The sequence below is a fragment of the Nomascus leucogenys genome, chromosome 12 (genome assembly GCF_006542625.1).
Source record: "Nomascus leucogenys isolate Asia chromosome 12, Asia_NLE_v1, whole genome shotgun sequence".
Taxonomy (NCBI): domain Eukaryota; kingdom Metazoa; phylum Chordata; class Mammalia; order Primates; family Hylobatidae; genus Nomascus; species Nomascus leucogenys.
Genome location: NC_044392.1, coordinates 52,676,034 through 52,684,986, shown reverse-complemented (window position 1 = coordinate 52,684,986; position 8,953 = coordinate 52,676,034). Strand labels below are relative to the sequence as shown.

Sequence of the window (8,953 nt, the reverse complement as noted above, 5' to 3'; positions counted from 1 at the left end):
AAGAAGGCAGACACAAAAGAACACAGGTATAATTTCATTTATAGAAAATGGTTAAAAATGCAAGTGGACCTGAAGTGACAATGACTCCTTGGGGCGGAGGGTTGAAAGACTGATGAACTGCAAAGGGGTACAAGAAACTTTGGAGCATAGAGAAATTCCTCTATCTTGGTTGTGGCAGTAGTTCCATTAGTGTATACATTTTTAAACGTGCATTGAATTACACATTTTAAAATGGTGCAATCTGTTGTACCCAAATTAAACCTTTATAAAGTTGATTTCATCATCTTAATTTCTCCATACTAGCAATTAGCAGCTAGAAAATGAAATTCAATACAACATAATAGAGATTAATTGCCAGAATCATTACATGCTTAAGAACACATGCAATGAAGCAGGTACAAGGCCCCTAAAAGCAATTGGTGAGAAAAATTAAAGAAGACTAAATAGAGAAACAGAGATCATATTCATTCATTGGAAGACTCAATTTTGTTAGCATATTACATCAACACAATTCTGATTAATATTTCTAGTAGGAGATTTTAGAGAAATTTAAAAGCTAATTACAAAATTTATTTGAAAATCAAAGAACCTAGAATAGGCAAGTTGGTCTTGAAGAAGCAATAAGTTGGAGGACTTACTCTGCTAGATTTCAAACCTGATTTTAAAGCTACAGTAATTTTAAAATGGTAGTACTGGTGTAAGTATTCATAAATATGTCAAAGTAAAAGATTACAGATTCAAAGAATATGCCCACATATTTAGAGTTTTTTTTTTTAGTAGAATCTTTTTTATTCATAACAAAAAAGTTTTCCAACCACACACAAGAGGGGTATAGGTAGGGGAAAGTGTCTGTCCATCTATCCCTGGCCCCCAGCCCGTGTTGTTTTAGCAGCAATAAAGTGTGTGGGGTAATGGCCCTCGAAATTAAAATGGTGTGTGTATGAGAAGGAAAGGGGGGCAAAGCTGTGGGGATTGGTGGAGGGGAAGGAACCAAGGAGTTCAGTACTGGGAACGCTGAAGGTGGGAGGCCATTTCATAACATTGCTTGTTGATGAAACTGTCGTGGACACCTTCTTTGCCCATCAGCAGGCCTAGCGTCTTGGCAGTCACGGTGACAGTGACATTGAAGGTGGGGGCTCCACCGATGCTCTTCGTTTGAAGATCCACGGTCAATTCCCCATCCTGCAGCAGTGAGTCTGAGACCACAGTGTATTTCTTGCCCCCCAGCGTCAGCCCATTCAGGAAAAACTTGACCAATCTTTGCCAACCAGGACACCAACAGCAGCTGGGGTGATGTTGATGAAGGTTTTCCCTGGGCCGATGGCCCAGTTGGAGGGCGACTCCTTGTTGCCCATGATGGCCACGTCCTAACAGGTCCTGTCCGCCACAAGGCTGTAGATGGAGGCATCCACCTGGCCGTTGCGCTGCTGTGTGGGCTCCTCTGATCGCTGCTGCTGGGGCTGCCTGGGCTGGCAGGCGGGGGAGGCGGAGAGCTCGGAGCAGGCGCTGCCCTCCTCACCACCACTCTGCTAGCTATGCAGCAGCCCTCGCACTGCCATTTTAAAATATATATATATATATATATATATATATATATATATATATATTCATTTATTTATTATACTTTAAGTTCTAGGGTACATGTGCACAACGTGCAGTTTTGTTACATAGGTATACATTTGCCATGTTAGTTTGCTGCACCCATTAATTCATCATTTACATTATGCATTTCTCCTAATGCTATCCGTCCCCCAGCCCCCCATCCCACGACAGGCCCTGGTATGTGATGTTCCCCGCCGTGTCCCAGTGTTCTCATTTTTCAATTCCCACCCATGAGTGAGAACATGCTCACACCGCCACTTCTAAATGTTTTAAAAACAAAGGCACCAATGCCCATCATTGGGGAAATGAAAGACATTTTAGTAAAACGATTTAGAGTGAAATAATATTTGTTGTTTTAAAAAGTTAACATTAACAACTACGCTCCATCATACATTGAAATTAACTTAAGATGTGAAAGTTAAAATTAGAAACCTTGTAAAAGAAAAATAGGAAATAGTTTCATGAACTTGACATAGGAAAATATTTCTAAGACTACATGCTGTAGCACTCACCACAATAAGAAATCAAGCAAATTGCACTTCATTTTTAAAAAGCTTCTGCTTATTACGTTGTTGATTAACAACTTAAAAGCTATCTGTAGACCAGGAATAGTTATTTGCAATATAATATAGCAAAAATATGTGTATATAAATGGACTCATTGAAAATATATAAAGAACTCCTACAGATTAAAAGAAAATCACAAACACCCCAGTATATCAATGAACATAAAAATTTGAGAAGATGCCGGGCGCGGTGGCTCACGCTTGTAATCCCAGCACTTTGGGAGGCCGAGGTGGGCGGATCACGAGGTCAGGAGATCGAGACCACGGTGAAACCCCGTCTCTACTAAAAATACAAAAAAATTAGCCGGGCGTAGTGGCGGACGCCTGTAGTCCCAGCTACTCGGAGAGGCTGAGGCAGGAGAATGGTGTGAACCCAGGAGGCGGAGTTTGCAGTGAGCCGAGAGCGCGCCACTGCACTCCAGCCTGGGCGACAGAGCGAGACTCCGTCTCAAAAAAAAAAAAAAAAAAATTGAGAAGATATTTTACCTAAGAAGGTATCTAAATGAACATTAGGCATCAGAAAACCAAAATAGGGTATCACTACACACTTGTAGAACGGCTATATTTAAAAGACTAAAAGTATTAAGCGTGTGGGAATGTAGAGCAACTGGAAATGGCCTACATCTTTCATAGAAATGTAAAATAATACAATTACTTTGCAAAACTCTGTGTCCATTTTCTACCCATTCACTAAGCATTCTATCCCTAGCTATAGATACCCTGGAAAATAAGTATGTATCTTCACAGAAATAATTGTATGAGAATATTCATAGTTACTTATGCACAGTAGCCAACAAGTAAACCTGTCTCCCATCAGAAAAATGCATATCAAATTGTGTGATAATCATACGATCAATAGGATATTACTTGGCCAAAACAAAATGAAACAAGAAAAAAACACAATCAAACAAATTAGTGGCATATATAACCACCCAAGTAAAGAGAAGTCAAAACCAGAGAACATACTAAATGATTCCATTTTTTTATTTTTTTGAGATGGACTCTCACTCTGTCCCCCAGGCTGGAGTGCAGTGGCACGATCTCAGCTCCGCCTCCCGCGTTCAAGACATTTTTCCTGCCTCAGCCTCCCAAGTAGCTGGGATTAAGGCACCTGCCACCATGTCTGGCTAATTTTTGTATTTTCAGTAGAGGCAGGGTTTGCCATGTTGACCAGGCTGGTCTTGAACTCCTGACCTCAGGTGATCTGCCCGCCTCAGCCTCACAGTCTTGGGATTACAGGTGTGAGCCACCAGGCCCAGCAAAAATGATTCCATTTTTATGAAGCACGTGAATAAGCAAAATTAATCTATGGTGGCTGCTATAGTTTAACTATTGGTCCCCTCCAAATCACATGTTTAAACGTGGTCCCCAGTGTTGGAGGTGGGGGTTAATGGGAGGTGTTTGGGTCATGGGAGTGGATCCGTCATGAATAGATTAATCCCCACACTGGGAGAAGGTAGTGAGTGAATTCTCACTCTCTTAGTTCCTGTAGGAGCTGGTTATTAAAAAGTGCCTCTCTCCTTTACTCACTCTCTTTTGCTTCCTCTCTCACCATATGATCTCTGCCCCCACTGGTTCCTTTTCATCTGCTGCAAGTGGAAGCAGCCTCAGGCCCTCATTAGGAGCAGATGTGGGTGCCATGCTTCTTGTGCAGCCTGTAGAACTATGAGCAAAATGCACCTCTTTTCTTTATAAATTACCCAGCCTCTGGTATTCCTTTCCAGCAACACAAAGGGACTAAGGCAGTGACAACATTCAGAATATACTCTTCATTTGGTGGATGAGTACTGACTGGCAAGGACCACATCGGAAATTTGTGGCATGGGGGAAAATGTCCTCTGTCTTTAACTGGCTGTTATTATACAATGTATAGTTATATTAAAATTTATTAAGCTGTACTTCTAGGTTTTTTGCAGTATGCTCTATGCAAATTATACCTCAGTGAAGAACTGTTAGCATACAACAAAGAGAGAGAAAACAAACACTCAAAAATGTGAAAATTGACAGAAAATAGGTAAGAAATATTTAGCATATAAATAAGAGGGATCCTTTAGAAGAAATCAAAAGAAATGGAATAGAACAAAGACAAAAAAGTATAGTAAAAAAGAGTTTAAATTTCAAAGTTTGAAATGATATTAAAGTGGCACACAGTTTCCTTGGGAAAATCAAGCGAGAACCACAAACTCTGAGACTAATTCCAGCAAAAGTATGTAAATCAGTTTGATCTAATGGTACTCGGTTAGCTTTGAAAGCCAAAAGGAAATGGTTTCTAATTCTTACTCCTCTCTTCACTAGTTTTGTGACCTAGGGAAATTTTGCAATCTTTCTGAGTTTGTTTTCTCATCAGGAGCAGGATAATACCTAAGTAACATGATAGTTCATAGATTTAAATATGATCGCATGGTAGTGGACATGAACCATAATTAGTTTTTAAGAATATATTTACACTGAGCTCTCCTTTATCCACGTTAAAATTGCAGACAAACAACAATTGATGAAGAATAGACAAAATATTCTAACGTAAGTATTCTTCCTTTGTTTCTAGAAAGAAGTCACACATACAGTAAAAATAGAGAGGACTTAGTTCATATTGAATAATCTTCCCCAAAACCTGAAACAGCTCTACTTTCTAATGCTGGGAATGTCTTGAATGAGTCCAACCCCTGCAGTCCCCTCTGTCTGGAATAGATGGAGGAAGTTTGCTCCAACCTTAGAACAGCATGGGCTGGCAAGCTTTCTCAGAGAGCCTCTCGACTTCAACTCTAAAGGCCCTGAGGAATATGTGCAACTGGGTCGAGTTAAGGCTAAGCTGAATCACATGACCAGGGCTCTCACCAGCGCCAAAATCAGTGGAAAGATATCAGTCTCCAGAGCTCTGTTACAGGCCATGGGATGCTCCATGGTGGGGTGGTGAGCATATGAATAACAATCAGCAGAAATATCGGTAATGGACAGGAGGCATAAATAAACAATGTCCACCCTCCACTAAAACCCAGGAAAGCTCTCATTCAAAAAACGATGTCTTGAAGAAAACATAGGTACAAATCTTTGTGACTTTGGATTAGACATTTTTTAAGCAGGCACAAACAACCCAAAAATAGATAAATGGGCTTCATTAAAATAAAAAGCTTACTTGCTTCAAAGGACGCTGTCAAGGAAGTGAAAAGATAATCTGCATAATGGGAGAACTATTTCCAAATTATGTATTTGACAAAGGTCTAGTACCTAGAGTATATAAGAAATTCATATAACTGAGCAATACATGACAAAAACCAAATTTAACAATGGGAAAAAAGCTGTGAGTAGAGGTTTCCCTAAAGCAAACACACAAATGGTCAAGAAGCACATGCAAAGATGTTCAATGTTTTTTATTAGGAAAATGTAATTTTAAACCAAAATGAGATACCACTTCACACGCACTAGTATGACTTAAGATAAAAATAAGGATAACACATGTTTGGAAAGTTGAGGAGAATATGGAATTCTCATATATTACTATTGGAAATGTGAAATGGCGTAGCTACTGAAGTTGGTAAACAGTGTGTGAGTTCCTCAAAAAGTTAAACATATTAAAAAAAGTTAAACATAAAGTGACATGATGCAGCAGTTGCACTCCTAGGTTTATAACAAAGAAAAGAAAAACAGGTATTCACTCAAAAACATGAACAAAGGTGTTCATAACAGCATTATTCATGATAGTCAAAAAGTGGAAACGTCTTAAACCACTATCAGTTGATGAATAAACAAAATGTGGTATAATCATATGGTGGAATATTATTTGGCCATAAAAAAGTTGAAGTACTGATGCGGGTTAAAAAGGATGAAACTTGAGAACAATATGCTAAGAACCAGATGCAAAATGCCACACTTTGTTATTCCATATAGAGGAAGTGCCCAGAACAAGTACATGTATATATACAGAAAGTAGATTAGTGGTTGTCAGAGAGCGCAAGAAGGGGGGTATTGGAGAGTGACTGCCAATAAATACAGGCATGCTTTTTGGCATTATGAAAATATTCTGGAATTAGGTAGTGGTGATGGTTTTGAAACTTTTGGAATATGGTAAATATGGTATGCTTAAAAATGGTGAATTTTGGGATATATGAATTATACTGTAGAAATAATAACAACAGTAATAAAGCAAGGTGTCTTTCCACATCTTCATGTCTTGTATTTTCATTAAAAAAAAGTATTTCGGGGCCAGGCTCAGTGGCTCACTCCTGGATTCCCAGCACTCTTGGAGGCCTAGGTGGGAGGATCACTTGAGGCCAGAAGTTCAAAACCAGCCTGAGCAGCATAGCAAGACCTTGTCTCCATGAAAAATAAAAAATTAGCCAGAAATGATGATGTGTGCCTAGAGTTCCAACTACTTGGAAAGCTGAGGCAGGGGGATTGCTTGAGCCCAGGAGTTCAAGGTTGCAGTGATCTATAATCACCACTGCACTCCAGCCTGTGTGACAGAACAAGACCCTGTCTCAAAAAAAAAAGCATCTCACTTTAATAGTAAGTGGCCAGAATATGATGCGGGCAGCATGTTGTGAGGAAACGTATTAGATGAAAGAAGTTAAATTCCAGTTTTCCTTTTTTCAGAAATGAGATATAGGGGAGAGAAACATGTACTTGGAAAGAATTGACCCAGCTGAATTGGAAAATGTGGGAAGGGGATGGGGTAGAGGCTGCTCCACCTGAGATCTGGCTCCAGGACTTACAGCAAGGGGAACTTGGGCAAGTTACAGACTCTCTGAGCCACAGTTTCTTCATCAGCAAAACAAAGAATCATCCCATAAACTGTAAGGTCAATGCTAGCAGTGGGTCCCCAAATTGACTGCACACCTGAGTCATGTTAACAAACACATTCCAGGCCCCACTTGAGCCCTCTGAATCAGAATCCCTGCAAGGAGGACAATGATCTTGTATTTACACTGACTTTTCCAGCTGTTTCTTACTCTTATCAACTTGGGGGCAGGACCCATTGAGCTGCATCACATCATTCCAAAGCAAAAACAAAACAGCAGAACAAGAATTTTTTAATACAGTCTCTAAAGCAGAGGAGAAACTGTTGTGGGAACCTAGAAGTAAAGGAAATCTGGCTTGCTGGGCTCCATTTAAACTTTATTTTGAGTACAGCAGAGACACAAGCTCTTCGGGACACATGCCTGAGGCAGTGACAGTCCAACTTTGGAAGACTGGAAGCCCTAGTTTCACATTCAAGCATGCTCTGAGTAGAAATTAAGTTTACCTCTTTTTGCACAGCAACATGGCCAATCTTTCCTAAGCTGCACAGCTTACAAGAAAAGGAATCATACTGCTAAGAATTCAAACTTCAGCAGTCATGGGTAAGTAAGGAAGTCTTATAAATCTTATAAATCTAGCCACCTAACAAATAACCCGAAACTTAGCAAGTTCTTTCACTTTCAGGACAGTTGTGTTCACTAGATCAGAGGCATTGAGACGTGAAGAACAGACCCCTAAAAAGGGAAATTGTTCCTTTCAGTTTGAGGACATCACTGGAACATTAGGGAAGTGAGAACACAGCTGCCCGCTCTACGGTATGGGTTGCCTTTGTGTCTGGAATGTGTCTGACGTCCTGATCCCTATGCCCATTTCAGGGAGCCTTGGGAGGAGCCCGAATCACTGATGGAATTGGACAGTGCATGGAGATGGCTCAGCAGGACGAGGGTAAGTACAGAGGCAAGTCCAGGTCATACTAAGAGAAAAAGAGTGGCGCTGATGGGGACAGACAAAGGAAAAATAAAAAGTTTGTGCTTCATTTTCAAAAACTCAAACTAATAACAAACTTGGCCTTAGGATAAATAATAAGTATTTTTCTATTTACATGATAATTTAATCTCAAAACAGAAATCGGAAAAATATTAAGTCCAAGGCATGAAACCTCAACCATTGCTCATATTTATTCTTTCTAAATAGAGCAAAGTATAAAATCTTCTCCACAAAATATACATTGTGTTTATAAAAAGGCAAAAGTCTTAGTGAGAATCATTGATATTCCATAGAGGAGTGAATTAAACACAGCTAAGGGAAGACCTACGTCTCATACTTCTCTTGTATATTCCAAAGTTCCAGGGAAATTCCAGGTGATAGAGGTTATTTCCCATACTGTTAAAGCAAGGTTGCAGACACTTCTGAATTTTTGTCCCAGTACTCTAGGAGGGCACACCTCTGTCCTGGGAAATAATACAGGAATGAATACTCTTTCCTTTACTCATTCTGGTCATTCTTCCAGCATCACAAAAACCAAAAAATGGAAATATGGCCAAATACATGATTTGCTGTCCCTCTTGTTCAGGTTTCTTACCTGTTACTTATGTATTACCTTAAGGATTACCTTAAGGATTATGATGAAGATACAATGTCCAAATATGAGCACAGTTTTGAGCAAAATGCCTTGCATGAATTGGTCAGTGAATAATTACTAAATAATTATGTGAATATTTACTGGATTATATGGATCCTATGAATAATTACTGAATAATTATTGTGGTTGCTTTTATTGGCAGTGCTGAAAACTCATCCCTGTGTGACCTCATGTAAGCCACGTAACTTTGTGAACCTGCAGTTTTATCATTTGTAAGATGAAGAAACTTGACAGATTTTCATTCTGACACAGAATGTCAGGTCTCCTAGACCCCAGAAAATACATTGACTTAAAGTCTTTGATACATCTCAAAGCAGTGTCCTTACAGTGTCATTGGAGGATGATGTGGGCTGCAGAGAGGGATGCTTTCAAATGGGATTGACCAGTCCTCCTTCCTTCACTTCCACATA

General features: G+C 39.6%; 1 pseudogene; it reads right to left on the bottom strand.

The window, feature by feature from the left end:
* Positions 1-999: 999 nt before the first annotated feature.
* On the bottom strand, positions 1,000-5,068 carry LOC100593526 (annotated as a pseudogene).
* Between the last annotated feature and the right edge of the window lie 3,885 nt (positions 5,069-8,953).